Source organism: Vicia villosa, unplaced genomic scaffold (assembly GCF_029867415.1).
Source record: "Vicia villosa cultivar HV-30 ecotype Madison, WI unplaced genomic scaffold, Vvil1.0 ctg.002710F_1_1, whole genome shotgun sequence".
Lineage (NCBI taxonomy): Eukaryota > Viridiplantae > Streptophyta > Magnoliopsida > Fabales > Fabaceae > Vicia > Vicia villosa.
In genome coordinates this window covers 127,162-142,970 of record NW_026706009.1, presented here as the reverse complement: position 1 = coordinate 142,970, position 15,809 = coordinate 127,162, and the positions used below count along the sequence as shown (strand labels likewise).

The following is a 15,809-nucleotide window of genomic DNA, read 5'->3' as shown; positions in this document are numbered from 1 at the left end:
ATGGGTGGGGTATTAAATATTGAAAAGCATGGAGGACATCACATGAATAAACAATGAGAACTGCTATACTTACATCAAATAATTACACCTTAGCCATTTACACATTAGTTTGAATCACTATTTGGAAAGTAACTCAAATTTCAAAGCACATGATAATAATAAAATAAAAGAAAAAAAAATTGGATTTTACTGTATTTGATACGGTGTAGATGTCAAAACCAGTGTCATTTTAGCATTCCTGTAAATAATTGTTGTATATTCTTGTGAGGCTTAGGGTGTGTTTGGTTTTGAAGAGAAGTTGTGAAAAGAGAAGTAGGTTAGAGAGAGTGAGAGAAGAGAGAAAAATGTGAGAAATATAGTTGTTATAAGAGAAGTATGAGAGAAATAGAAGAGAAAGAAATGTAACTATTTTTGAAAAGACAAAAATATCCTTTACTAAACAAAATTATTACACCATGAATTTAAAAAATAGATAAAAGTTAATATTTTAATATTGGATAAAATTGGAAAATGGATACTCTTTCTCATTTCTCTCCAATTATGAGAAGATTGAAAAAGTAGTGGGACCCATTAATTATAGCTCTCTCTCTTCTCTTTCTCACCTCAACCAAACAAGAGAAGTTCTACTCTTCTCTTCAACCTCTCTCTCTTCAACTTCTCTCTTTTCTTTTTCTACTCTACCAAGCACACCCTTAATGTCGGTTTTAGATCCGGATCTTCTAAAAATCAAAGGGTTATTGATCATATTGCACGCTACAATATTAGTCGAAGTTCTAAACACGTTTTTTTAATCTTTTTCCCAAATTTTTTATTTATCTATAAATATAGTAGTTATTTATAGGCACAACAAGTCCTTTAATTTTATTTAATGTTTTAGTCCCTTAATTAAAAAACATTACACTTTAGTTTTTTTTTTTTTGGCTTTATACCACCGGTTTAGTCCGGTTCGGGGGCGAGTTCTGGCATCAAGTGGTTCCATCCCCCTCCCGATCGTAGTTGCGGGGGATCGAACCGTGGTTCTCCCTACCAAGTCCAGCGCCATACACTTTAGTTTTTTAACTAACATTTTGTTAACTGAAATGGTCCTTCTGTTAATTTTTTCAAAAAAAAAAATTAATAATTGAGTATGTGGCATGACGTGTCGGCAAATAAAGTTAAGGGATCAGTGACTCGTTTAAAACATGCCCATAAAGTTAAAGAACCATTTCCCACACAATTCTAAATGACATTATAAGTTATATAATTTCAATAAGCATTAACAGAATTACATATCAGTTCGAAGTGGTATTACAAACCATATCATTCAAAATGGCATTATGATTAGAATCCTTTTCAGGTAAAGAACAACCATGAGGAAAACTAACACATATAGTTAGCTCATGCATTTGATTGGCTATGATTAGAATCCTTTTTAGGTAAAGGATCTATGTCATCAACAGATGAATTGTTCCTATAGTCTTGAACATTGTTATTGTTGTTGAAAGAAACAATATTCTCTTCTTGAAATGGCAACAGGTGTCATTATAGGTTTCACGCCACCGAAACTTACTTCATTAGACATATGGTGATGTTTGACATGTAATGAAGATATGAAAGAACATTATTTTCTTAATCTACACTTAATCACAAGTCAAGCCATCAATGTAACGCCCGGAAAATAAGTATATACTTGATTTGGACGTTTGTGACGTTTATTGGAATTGTACCGTTTTGGAGTTGTTTCAGTCGGTATTAGTTCGGGATGGCGGACTAATATTTAATTGAAGGTTTTCATATTTTTGGTACCGGAAATATTATTAAGATAATATTCCGCGTTTTGGGGCGTTTGAACGATATTTGAGCGTAGGGGCATTTTGGTCATTTCCGCGAGGAAGATATTTTCTTTATAAAGAAAACAAAGATAGAAAGAAGAGAAATAAAGAAAAGAAAGAAAGAGAAGAGAGAAAGAAGAAGAGGAAAAGAAGGAAAAAGTGTAGATTGGTGGATTCTCGACCGATTCGAGTTCCGATCGTTGCTATAGCAAGGTAAGGGGGTGAATCTAATTTATCTTGGATGTATGATTCTTATAGTCTTGTTCTTGTTCTTGTTCTTCTTGTTCCAATTTCCACAATTTTCTTGTGTGATCTTTGTTTGATCTAAGTTTGTTTGAGAATGATTGTATGATGAATAAATGATATCCTTGTTGTGTTGTAGTGATTGATCATGTTTGTTTTCCTTTTCTATGGCTTGATTGAGTTTGTATAAAAAGTTAGGTTTTGGGATAGATTGGTGAATTAACCATGAAAAGTGTGATAATAGGTTGTTTCTATGGTTTGTATGTGTTGTATTGGTGTTGTAATGATGTTTTGGAGTGGTTTTGGTGGGTATAGGGGGCCTGGAACAGTTCTGGTGCGTTCTGGTTTTTTCTGGGTTTACGCAGGTCCGCTGAGCGGAGGTGGGTCCGCTGAGCGGAGGTCCTGTTGCAGAAAATTCTCTGCGAAGGTCCGCTGAGCGGAGCTGAAGCGGATGACAGCTTTTTCTATTTTTCCAAAACTTTGAAACTTCGTAACTCTTGAACCGTAACTCCGATTTTGTCGCCGTTCGAAGCGTTGGAAAGCTAACGCAATAACCTATAGTATTATCTAATTAAATGATTCATAGGATGAAGTATTCCATTATTTTTATTAGGATCAAGTGATGAGTTGTGTAGAATGTTCAATTATCCAAACTTTGAAACCTTGTAACTTTTGATCCGTAGCTCCGTTTCGTACGCCGTTCGAAGTGTTAGGAAGCTAGTTGGATGTTCTATATGATAGTATAGGCTTGGTTAGCTTGTCATTAGTTAGTTATGAGGGTTGTTGATGAAAACACATAATTGTTTATATGCGCGATATGATTGGTAAATAATCATAGTGCTTGGTTGTAATTGTTAATGATGTAGGATGTAGTAGTGGTTGGTTGATTTGCATAAATGGTTTTGTGAACTAGTGCATGATAAATCATGACGATGTGTTGTGTGAATGTTATCGTATTGGTACGAGGTATGTGATTAGTTGTCAATGACATGAAATTATGTTCGTATGTGTTATGTATTAATGAATGTTCGTTCTTGATATGTGACGATGTTTGGTTGTTTGTTGTTAACATGATGTGTAGCCTTATGGCAAGTAATTGTTGTTATTACAACTTTTTGATGATGTATTGATGGAGTTGTGGACCAATGGCCAATATTAATTTGATGTGATGCAATTATGCGATCATTTATGCCGATGTGGCTAGTATGTTTTGATGGTGAATGTGTGTTGTGTGCTTATTAATGCCTGTGTGGTAATTATGGTGTGATATAATTGATAACGATGTTATTAATTGGTGATGTATCCTTTTGGATAGAATATAAACGGTGTAACGTGGGTATGTGACCGTGTTATATTGTTGATGATGTTGTTGTCGTGTAATAGAGTCATATATTTGCACAGCATAACATTTCATTACGTTAATGGCGGAATGCTATTAGCAGGTGGCCTGAATTGGCAATTATTACCAGTGGGGGCTTAATGCTCGGTAAAAAGGTGTATTTGCCCGAGTGGCAAGAGGTCATCAGTGGGGGCTAAATGCTCGATGACGTTTAGTCGTAGCTTGATGCTCGACAAAGGTGTATTTTCCTGAGGGAAAGAAGTCCCAGCATAATGCTCGGCAAAGGTGTATTTGTCATAATGACAAGGGGAGTTTTACTCCGGATTTGGTACCACATGCATATGCATAGTCGAGTCTCATTCATCATTGTCTGTCTGTATAATTTATGTTATCATTCATGTGTCACATTACTTATATATTGATTGTGGTTGAATGAGTGGATTACTTTGTTGTATGATTCTTGATGATATTTGTTGGCATTACTATAATTGTCATGCTTTCATTATGAATTATATTCTCACCCTTCTGCTGATTTGATGCTTGAGTGGCATCCTGCAGATTAGCCGCTTTGGGAGTCTTTTGGAAGAGGTAGTTCTCCAGTCGGTCTTGTCAGTTGCTCTGATACGTAACACCGGGGAGTCGGGAGTCTGTTGCTATTTATTTATATATGACTCTTTGAACATGTATATGTGATAATGTGTTGATGTGTATTGTAAACACTTTATTTTGGAAAACTCCTCTTTGAGAGTGAGAGATATATGTATATATATATATATATGTTCATATCTTCCGTGTGTTATGTATCATTTTATTGGCAGGTGTGTATGCTTTTGGCATCGTTGATGTCCGTTTATTTTCTAGGTGTTTGTTTGGTTACTTAGTGTAACATCCTAATTGTGTTGTATGAAATTTTAAATACTCTGATATTTGTACCTATATGCCTGGGTAGAATTGGGGTGTTACAATCAAGGGCAAGATATAATTGCAGTAGCTCCAGGTTCGAGAATTTAAGTAAGCACCTCTAGTTAAACAATAGGTTTAATAAATAATTAACTTTAACCACATTAAAACAATGAAATGAGTAAAAGAAAGTTATTAGTTTGGTCATTAAACGGAGAAATTTCACATAATCGCAGAATTATTATATATAATCATGATAAGAAACATACCAACGGTATCCCACAACCCCAAATTTATAGTGCTCCCATCCATAACTACATTTGCACTGAAATTGTCAAAGACAGTGGGCACATAGTCCTATTTCCAATGGATAAAAACGAAACAAAATATCAAAATTATAGATTAATGCATCCAAAATCATTCTTGTGTGTTAGATTAATAAATCCAAAATCATTCTCACATGTTAGATTAATACACCCAAAATCGTCCTAACCTTTTAGATTAATACATTCAATTTTGTGCGTTAACTAGTCACCTCCCTTACTTGTAAGCAGACTATTTAAGTGGCATATTCCTTTCTCTACAAATGGTGGTCATATTTGATGTTTTATATTTTATCAAAGTTCCATGGAGTAGGCTTGGCCAAGATCCTGTTTTAGCATATTTGGATCACATTTTCTTATTAGCTGAACCTACAACACAAGTTGAGGGATGTAGTGAAGATGTTGTCCAAGAAGCTAAGAATTGTCTAATACAGTCAGAAATGATATGAGGCTATAAGCTTTACTTCACTTATTTATAGTTTTTTTTAATGAATAGAATGTTTTCCACTTTGGTAGTTCCATTCATCCACCCAAGATTCAGTGAAATTGCTTAGTTTTTAATTTCTATACATGCTTGAATGCGAGTTGCCTAAAATATTTGAATGACTGCATGCACATTTTTGCGTTTTCTAAAATAATTTGTATTAAATTTGTTGATATATTTGTTTAATTATAAGAATAAGTCAAGGTTGGGATCCTTCATCATCACCATAATTGGAAATTTGAAGTTTTCAATTTCTAATATTCACATCAGATATAAGGATAGTGAGAGGTAATGGAAAATTCAAATAAAATAGTTGTATTACAAATGTTTATATCTTTCATCGGCCTGATATAGTCTCTCTTGTAGCAATCCAGGGCACCCATTCGCAGTTGGTGTTAGTTTGGACAAACTCCCGGTTGTGACCCATTTCATATTTTACTCGTAATTTCAAAACTCATCAACATAGAACTATAAAGAGCGCATAAAAATTGAACCTTTCTTTCTACTTTTTTCTGCCAGTCATAACCCGACTTGATAGAAAAGTCAACATGTGATGTCATTATCATTGGGAACTCGCATCTTAAATATGCCTCATGCTTTATATGTATTTTTATATTATTTATCATGATGACTTTTCGGAACTAGGATACTTATGTGTATCCTTGAGAAAGTCTAGGGTCCGTTTGGTTGGAGGTAAATGGAGGGGAGGGGAGGGGATTTTTAATAGTTTATGTGTTTGGTTCAAATTTTAAGAGGGGAGGGGAGGTAGATGGAGGGGACCGAATTCCCTCCTGAGCCACTTTTTGCTTCCCTCCGATTTAGGGGGATTCGGAGCGGAGGGGAGGTGATTCATATTAATTATAATTATATTTACATATTTACCCTTGTTATAATTATAATTAAATTTTTTAATTTATTTTTTATATTTTTATGTTACTTTTTAACTATTGAAATATTTTTGTTTCAAATATTTTTGTTAGATTTTATTATATTCGATAATTTTTTTAAACTATATATTATAACTGTTACGTTTTTATAATTTTTTTTGATGTTATCAAATTGAATACTTATAAATAGTAAATATCGTGAATCTTATAGTAAAATTACAAGGTTAAAAATGTAAATTAGTTTTAAAATACCTCTCTTCCCCTTGTGAACCAAATATATTTGTAATTAAAATTCCTCCCCTCCCCTCCCCCTTCATATTTTGAACTAAACATATATGTAATTAAAATTCCTCCCCTCCCTTCCCCTCACCTTCCCTCCCCTTGATAAAAATCCATCCCCTCCACTCGATTGAACCAAACGGACCCCTAGTCAATTGATAGCTTCTATTTTTTTTCTTTTATTAAGATATTGCACAATCTTTGTAGAATCAGTTATATAGTGTCTTGGTGAATCACCTTTGTTCTTTTTGTGATTGGTATTCCTAAAACATATCATTTTCTTAATTGATGGAAGTTGTGCCCACCATGTATAAAAAAAATCAAAAAAGGATGCTTTTGTCTCTTAAGTAGAATCCGCAATTTCGGCAATCATTTCTATATTTGCTCACGAAGGTAGACATAAAAGGGATTTTCTTGAAATATGTCATTCTTCTGACTAGGGCGTGTTGATCCTTGAGGAAGATAAAATGACTTGTAGTGAATATGGCGAGTGCTCTATCCCTTTTATGAGTGTACCTTTTTGATCCTAGGTCTTCAATTTCCATTTAATAGTTTCAAAATAAAATTTATGAACTATCAGATGATTGCCCCCTCTTAACTAAACCTTGTGAATTGGGCCTATATCAAAGTTTTTCGGTATTGGTATGACTATCGAGGAGGAAAGTCAGTTTATAACTTTTCTTTCATCTTTTCAGGGTACAATGGAGCGTAACGAACCATGTTTAGGCCAAGGTTTGATTACACTAACACATGCTACCTGTTACTTCGAAGCATATTCTAATGGCGTGAAATATTTCGAAGATCAATTCTTTTTATTATCCCTCTCAACGAAGAGGCGCATGTTACAATATGTACCATAGAGACCGGAACATAAACCCGGTGTATGGGTTTGTTTTGTAAGTTTTGGAACTATAATACCCCAAAATAATTAAAAAATATTATTTTTAGTGTTACTTCAATTTTATTATGTTTTGGATGATTTTGTAATATTTATTATTATTATTATTAAGATGATTATTATTATTATTATTAATTATTTGGAATTTATAATTAAATTAGAAATTATAGAGATAATAGGAAGGGGGTTAAAGGGATAAGGTTAGTAGAGGAAATAAAGAAATAAAAAGATGATTATTTTAAGGGACGGAAAAAGGAGAGAAATAAAGAAAAGGAAAGAAATAGAAAGAGAAAGAGAAAAACAAGAAAAACATGTATTCTCTAAGAAAATCCTAACCATTCTAAAATTCATCAACAAAACTCTTATTTTCCAAAAGGCCTCAAGTCACCCAAAATAATTACAATAACTAGGGCAAGGAAGAGCTCTATGGAGAAGTTTTTGTAAACACAAGGTAATTGGGGTGAGGGAGATTGTTCTATAATTTAGGGGAATGATGTTTCCCTTAAATCCCAACTTCATCCTAATTCCTTGTGGGAATTTTCCTATGAGATGATTGTTCATGAGCCCTATGTTATGAATCTCTCTTTTTTTTATATATCACTTAGGTTACTTACACAAATTGATATGTTTGCTCATGAACACATATAAGATTTATTGATACCATGTTTTATTTTGACAATGATGTGTTATGATGGACGGATTGTGTTCAATTGATGGTAAACGATGCTTTGATGTGTTATAGTCTGAAATTGCATGCATGTAGTGTTTGTTTGTGTCTTTGAGTTGAGGGAACTATATGTGACATTTGGATATAAGATTTTGAAGAAAAAATGTAGTTTTTGGTTCTGGTGGAAGTGGTAGTCGAATACCACTATTTAGTATTCGACTACTAGTGTTAAAAATTCAAAATTCTGACTTCTGGATGAATGGTAGTCGACTACCACTATTTGGTATTCGACTACCAATATTAAAAGTTTTGAGGCAGAATTGAAAATAGCATAACTTGAGTTTGGTAGCTCTGATTTAGGTGAGATAAGTTGCATTAGAAAGCTAATTTAAAGATCTATTTTGTGGTAAGTTTCATAATGCTTGTATGTATATGTAATATTGTGATTAATCAATGATTATGAGTTAAAGTATGACATAAGTGCAATGTTTAGTAAAACTACCGTGAAGCCCTAATGTGGCAATCAAAGTGAATGTGTGGTGAAAATATTATGAAACCCTGATGTGGTAATCAAAGTAAGTGTGTTTCAAAAGAGGAAGAAGGTTCGGGAGGAATTCGCGTATGTGTGCTCATCATGCGTCATACTAGAGTGGGAATAGGTTTGCATCTATAGAGAGTGTCGTAGTACGGAATTAGCTCTCATGTACTCCTAAATTATTGAGTTTAACAATAATATTGTAGTATAAAAGTAGCTCACATGTACTCTTAGATTATAATTTAGCGAGAGTGTTGTAGTACTAAACATAACTCACATGTACTCCTAAACTATAGAACTCAGGGAGTGTTGTGGTAAAAAATGTAGCTCGCATATACTCCCAGAATATGCCACGAGTTCAGTGATTGGTACCACATGCATATGAAGTAGAGAATAAGGTGCATTGCATAAACATTATATGTATATTGTGTAATGTCGTGTAACTCTGTGTAATGTTGTATGATTTGATGTTATGTCTATTGGAACAAAATATGTTCATACTCCTTGGATTTTAATGATAATAAAGTACTTAAAGAACAATAGGATATACTAACATTTGTTCAAGTATGCAAGATCATTAACCTCTAAAAGAGAAGAAAAAGACTAAAATTCTGATGGATCAGAAGATAGAGCATTTTCTGTGATGGCCGCAATGTGTCAATGCTTCCTCTTATGTGCCTCGTATTCTTCGTTTCTTGCCTCTTTATCAACGTCATGACATTGGATGTCTTTGATAGAGACTTTCTCTTCAAAGAATCCTCCTCATCCCTTTTATCGTCTTTGGTGTATTCAGAAAAATGGTCTTTCTTTATTAAGCATTCAATTGCGTCCTTCAGATGAATGGTGTCGTTGGTAGTGTGGTTGTGAGTTTTGTGGAAATGACAATACTTTAATTTGTCGGTATGGGAAGACTCCCAAATTGGGAAGGGGGTTCCCGATCCAAACTTTTTGAAACTTGATGTCAACATATTCTTTGTAGATTTCCTCCCGGGATGTGTTCAGGGGAGTACACTTGTTAAATTAGTCGTAGTTTCCTCGGTCGGCTCCTTCCCTATGCCGGTTAGACTCCTTCTCAAACGACCGACTGGAGCTTGCATCCACTAATGCCTGGATATTTTCTATGGCAATAAGTTTCTCTTTACAAAGGGTTGATCCCTGTTCAATAGCTCTTTTAAATTTTGGGCCTCCTTAAGCCCTAGCTTCTCCCTAAAGGAGTTGTCTTGCTTCAACCCATTTTCAAAAAATCCAACATTTGAAGCTCTCGTCGAGCCTCCCGCTTTTACAACTAACCTTTTAAAACCATTGATATATGACTACAAACTTTACTTCTTACCTTGAGTAATTCTGCTGAGGGAAACTATCATCGTTGGTTGCCTCTTCTATACGATGAAGTGAGCAGAGAAGTTTTCACACAGGTCAGTCCATAAGTCGATGCTCCCTTTAGGAAGAGATTTGAACCATATTATAGCTGATATAATCAAACTTTGCGCAAAGATATTGCACTTCGCCTCATAGTCCGAGTGATCGTAGTTCATATATGCAATCATTAACATGTTGATCTCCGCATTCCACGCCCAAAGATTTGGATCTAAGATCTGAATCTCCGCTGAGGGATATTGGCTTAAAATATATAATAATAAAAATAATAATAATAATATAATTTTGAAATACACTAAAAACATAACAATTTCCACATATTTTAAAAATTCAAAAAAATAAATTAAAAGGATTTTTTTAGATGAGCATCGTAAGTGTAATGCATCATATAACTATCTAGCATGCTATTGAACCAATCCACACATATAACATTTAAGACACTTATGAACTAGTTTAGTAAACTATGGATCTCAAGGCATTGATTATGTGTTAGAGCCTTAGAGGTCTAATAATCACATTACAACTATATGATTCTCAATTCTTGCAGTAACACCATTTTGGGATACTACTAGACTGTGCGCGTGTCTAATACAGTATTTATGAGTGCTCTATAAATTTTAGCAAAATCTCATACAAGTGTCCCACATAATATTCATATAAACTATTTTTTTAAGTGTATGCGACAAATTATACACCAATCATAAAATATATAAAAGTTATTAAAAACTATATAATTTATTCTGTAAATAATAGGGTGTCTACTCTTTCACATGTACATCATAAGAAACAGACAAATTTAAAATTAATTTTAGTATACTATCTATTTCAATTAACAAGGAACTTGTTCATAGAATCTCCTATTACAAAAGTTTAATTCCTATCAGTTATTAATTTCAAATGACTCGATTTTATTTCTATATGATGTTTCACATACTAATTTATTCATAAGAACTTTATTATATGATCAACTAGGATCAAATCAGTACATATTTTGCTCCGACGAAGACCAGAATCATCTCTTTTTCGTCTGTAGCTTAGCGCAACAGATCTGGAGGAACATTATGTGTTGGGTTAATGTGGAAGGAGGTCATAATTTGGTGGGTGAGGAGCATTTTTACACTTTCTGCATTAAGGGTTCTGATAAGGATAAAAAGAAGAGAAAAATCTTAGTGATGGTTTGGATGGCCACTGTAGGGTCAATTTGGTGGGCTAGGAATAATCTGGTATTTAGAGGGGTGTCTGTTAACTTAGGTGATATTGTTGACAATATTAAGTTTATATCTTGGTCTTGGCAGGCTGTAGGTAAAAGTGGAACTAAATGTCCGATTTGGTATAATTGGTTACAATTACCTTGTAATTGATATGGTATGTGGTACGGGCTGAGTACCCCTTGTGCTCTTTATTAATATATTTTGCTTATAAAAAAAAAAGGTACATATTTTACATAAATAAAAAAAAATTACAAATTAACTATTAACTAACACCACTCTATTTACAACTCTAAATTATTATAATCTTGTTAGATTTAAATGACCCTTTAAATCCGTTCTTTCCCAACAAAAATTTTCCGTTATACTAGGCAGATGAAGTATGTTAGAGACTATCAATGTGTTTCTCGAAGTCAACATTTGAAGAATTTTTCTTTTTCTTATTGATTTGAGAAACGAGTATAGTTATTATATGTGATGGGCTATCATGAAAGAGAAGTATTTACACTAAGTCAAACATTCACCTAAAGATCAAAGACTCATTCAAACAAGTGAGAGAGACACCACATATTCACCCCAAATCTTAGGGTGATAGGTGTATGTGTCATCTCTCTTATGCAATGTTTAACCTCCACTTTTCTAAGCAATGTGTGACTTAGAACTCACACTTTATTTCTCAACTCAACTCACACTTGTTTCTCATCAATCTATCTCTCAAATGTGAGTCTATCCACTATGTTCTCTCTCAAGCGAAAACTCTTTCATCCATATGCTTGTACCGCCATTGACAAACACCCTTACTCATCATGGGCACTACAACGTGACACGCCGTCTAACCACCATCATGTCATAAAGACTTTCGATACAAGGAGTCAATCCATTTCTCGAATTGGGCTCTGATACCACTAATAAGTCATCATGAGTGGGAAGCATTCACATATGATAAAACACTCACCTAAAGGTCAAAGACTCACTCAAACAAGTGAGAGAGACACCACATATTCACCAAAAACCTTAAGGTGATAGGTGTATGGGTCATCTCACTTATAAATTGCTTAACCTCCATTCTTTAAAACAATGTGAGACTTAGAACTCACACTTTGTTTCTCAACACAATTCACACTTGTTTTTGAATAGTATCGTCTCCTTTAACCTCGATCAAATTAGCTATACTTTAGATGGATTATCATTTCTCATTCTATGTCTTCATTGAGGTGATTATTATGACCTTAATTTCTACAAGCACGCCTTTTCTCTTGAAAATAGGGTTAGCAACAACAAGGATAAGATAATTTTTATTATTGTGATCCGACCTTTTGTTGTCATGCTTTTTCTTTGAAGCTTAGTTTTGCACCATTTAGTCTTCTACTTCCTTTGCTTTTGCAACTTTATTTTTCATTTTGTTGGTATCTTTGATAATGATGTGAGTGATCAAATTAGAGACTAGTGCTTGTTTGTGTTTCTATTTTTGTTGTTTATAATCTTTTCATGATTCAGACAACTTCTCAACAAGAGGGCCAAATACAAACTCGTAAGGGAGTGTGATGTTTTGAGCTTTTAATTCTTCAAGTAGTTTGTGATATTATTGAAAATTTAAGACATTGAAATTTTTATCGTTATTTTTATAACCTCTAATCATAAATTAAACTACGCACAAAAAATAACTAAAATATATACAAAGTTATTGTATTAAACAAACATAAAATATAGATATACGAACATTAAATTTAGCTCAAATCATTAGTAAAGTTACTCCAAGCACTATTAATGATTTTAATAAATTTATGGATACCATAAAACACAATTTAAATTGAATCAGACTTCATAAACATAAAATAACTCCTCCTTTTTTCTTCATTCTTCTCCAACAAAAGAGACTCTAGGGGAGAATTCATGTTAACGATAATGAAATTCCATGAGAACGAACATATTGGTAAAGGTGTAAAAAAAATCATTATATGGAAATGTTGATGCTAAATTATTTTCTATGTCTTTCTCATTTTTACAAAATACAATTTTTAATTTACACGTGTTAGTGCAATATAAAAAATAGATACACTGAGTGCTTTGACTACAAACTAGTAATAAAAAAAGAAAGTATTTTCAAAACACTCAAATAAGGTCCTACCGGGAGTCGAACCCAGGTCGCTGGATTCAAAGTCCAGAGTGCTAACCACTACACCATAGAACCTTTTTGTTCACTAACTTCTACATTTTAATATTTCAAAAGACAACATCCGTTAGATTTACAGATCCTATTTAGAAAACTAATTTACCATAACTAAATATCCTTTCATTATATTTGTCTAATTGATGAGGTTCTACTAGGAGTCAAACTCAATCGCTATATTCAAAGTCCAGAGGGCTAACCACCACACCATATAACCTTTTTGATCACCAACTTTTACATTTTAATATTTCAAAGACAAAATCTATTAGATTTACACACCCTATTAAAAAAACTAATTTACCATAACTAAATATCCTTTGATTATATTTGTCTAATTGATCATAAGTTAGATTGATCGATACATGTTGGTGACCTAACCCGTTTCAATCCAGACAAATAAAAAGTTATATATTTTTTTAAGAGATGGTATCAAGATCTTTTATCTAACATTCTCTGTAATTTAAATAGTCTCATCTATATCAATTTTTGACTTATTTATAATTTTTAAAAATTTATATTAATTTGTTTTTAGTTTAAGCCATAGATGCCTATAATTTTATGATTTAATTTAAAACTTCTAACATGTTAATTGTTCAAAGTAAATTATTTTTTTATTATATTTGTTTTCAAAATAATAAAGTCCCTTAGAATAGTTAATTCGTTTAATAAAACATTAAGTATGTATTAAATGTGAGGCAATTATGAAAATATTTGTTGTCAATCCTTAATATCAAATAGGACAATTGTAATGCCTAAAGACTATTAGGTGAGTAGAATGATGACTACACCTCATAGGTCATGGATATGAGATATCAAGTCTTCACGTAGGTATAAATATTATGATTAATATCTATACTAGTTTGACCTACCATGAGAATACCATATAGTGTGTTATATGTAAGTATCATAACTTATTCTCATATAGGTAATGGTGTATGTCACTCTTTGACTTGAAACCACTATAGTCCATACATGAGGAGTTCACCACTTTAGTACTGTCAAACATTGTATGTAACAAGACAATTATAAGTCAATTAATTAGGTACTCGATGAGTCAAGCGAAAGGACATGACTGACATGAATGAGATTTTTCTCTTCTACATATGCGAAAGTAATATCTAGAGGCCCCTTTATTGAGTATGATAATAAAATGCACGACCATGCTAAAATAAGTCTATATGTGATATTAAGATTATTTATTGTTACTAAGTTTACTGGGGTATCATGAAATATAATATTGGACGGTGAGATAAATATGTTTTGTGTTTTCTATATATATATATATATATATATATATATATATATATATATATATATATATATATATATATATATATATATATATATATATATATATATATAAGAGTTAAAAGGTAATTAAACATGAGATCATTATCACAAAAAGATTATGACAAATCACATGACATTCTCATCTCTTGGATAATAGTGACGTGTTGCTAGACACCACTCTCTGTTTATAATACTAAATAAGTGGTTTAATATTATTATCAATGTTACGAGAACCTGTAAGATCGCACATATAAGGATAGATAAATGAGAGATTAAATAAACGAATAAGATTCATTTATGTTTTTGCGGTGCATTCTTACGACGCACTAGCCCTAATTAGAGAAACATGACACACCGTAAGCTACCGTTCATATAATTGGATCCATAAATAGAACACTTATACTAAGACTTTTATTTTTTCATATCTAGCACTACAGACAAAAGAATCCCCCGTTGATGATTTAGTTTGTGTGGACTGAGTAGAAATATTATTGTTCACGATGCGCTCTTGTTCAATTTGTTTCAACAATCAAAGATTCCACTATAAGAGTTAATCAATTGGTCTCTGACTCATGACCATTAATAAGAATCCATCTTAAGGGAAATTTTTGAAATTTTATTAATTGTGTTTATCGTGATTTTCTCTCATTTTTTTTCTACGGGCATATATTAAGAAAATCTAAAGATAAAAAAAATTGAATTAAAAAATTAATTAATTAATTTTAGGGTTAAATATGTTTGTGGTCCCTATAAATAACCCAAAATCCAGTTTTAGTCCTTATAAAAATTTGCTTCAAAGAATGGTCCTCCTAAAATTTTCCGTCCACATTTTTAGTCCTTACCGTCTATTTGCTTTAACGGAAGCTGATGTGGCATGCCACGTCACTTAAAGTCAAACTGCAGAGAAACACATTAAATTGTGGGGTTTTCAAACCTCCTTAAAACCCATTTGCAAAATGAAAACTTTTCGGATATCAAACAACAACTTGTCACCCTGTGTTCCAGAGGGCGCATAAAGAAGCCTTCGAGAGCTTTGTAGATGATATTCACTTTTGGGGGTTCCTTAAACAAGTTCATTAACAATCACCTTCTCAACCTCACTCAAAATTTGAGAAGCTTTATGTTGCTGTTAAACTGTTTGATAGAATGCTAGAGAAAGATAATATCTCTTCATGCAGGAAGGGTGCATGGGCCTTTGATAAGGAATATTATGTCACCATACATGAAACTTACAATAGCACTCCCATGATCACACTATAGAGAAACATTAAAATATTAAATCGTTATCAAGGTCTTTTTTATGGATACAATAACAGTGCAGTACAATAGAAGATTGGTTAAACAAAAATATGATTAATTAAAAGCTATTATAAATATCATCATAGAAACTATATTACC

The 15,809-nt window shown here is 32.7% G+C and overlaps 1 non-coding gene across 1 annotated transcript; it reads right to left on the bottom strand.

Annotated features, from left to right (window-relative positions):
• Positions 1–13,070: 13,070 nt before the first annotated feature.
• TRNAQ-UUG (transfer RNA glutamine (anticodon UUG)) lies at positions 13,071–13,142 on the bottom strand. Its single transcript has one exon. It is a non-coding gene; the product is annotated as a tRNA-Gln (tRNA).
• Positions 13,143–15,809: the final 2,667 nt, after the last annotated feature.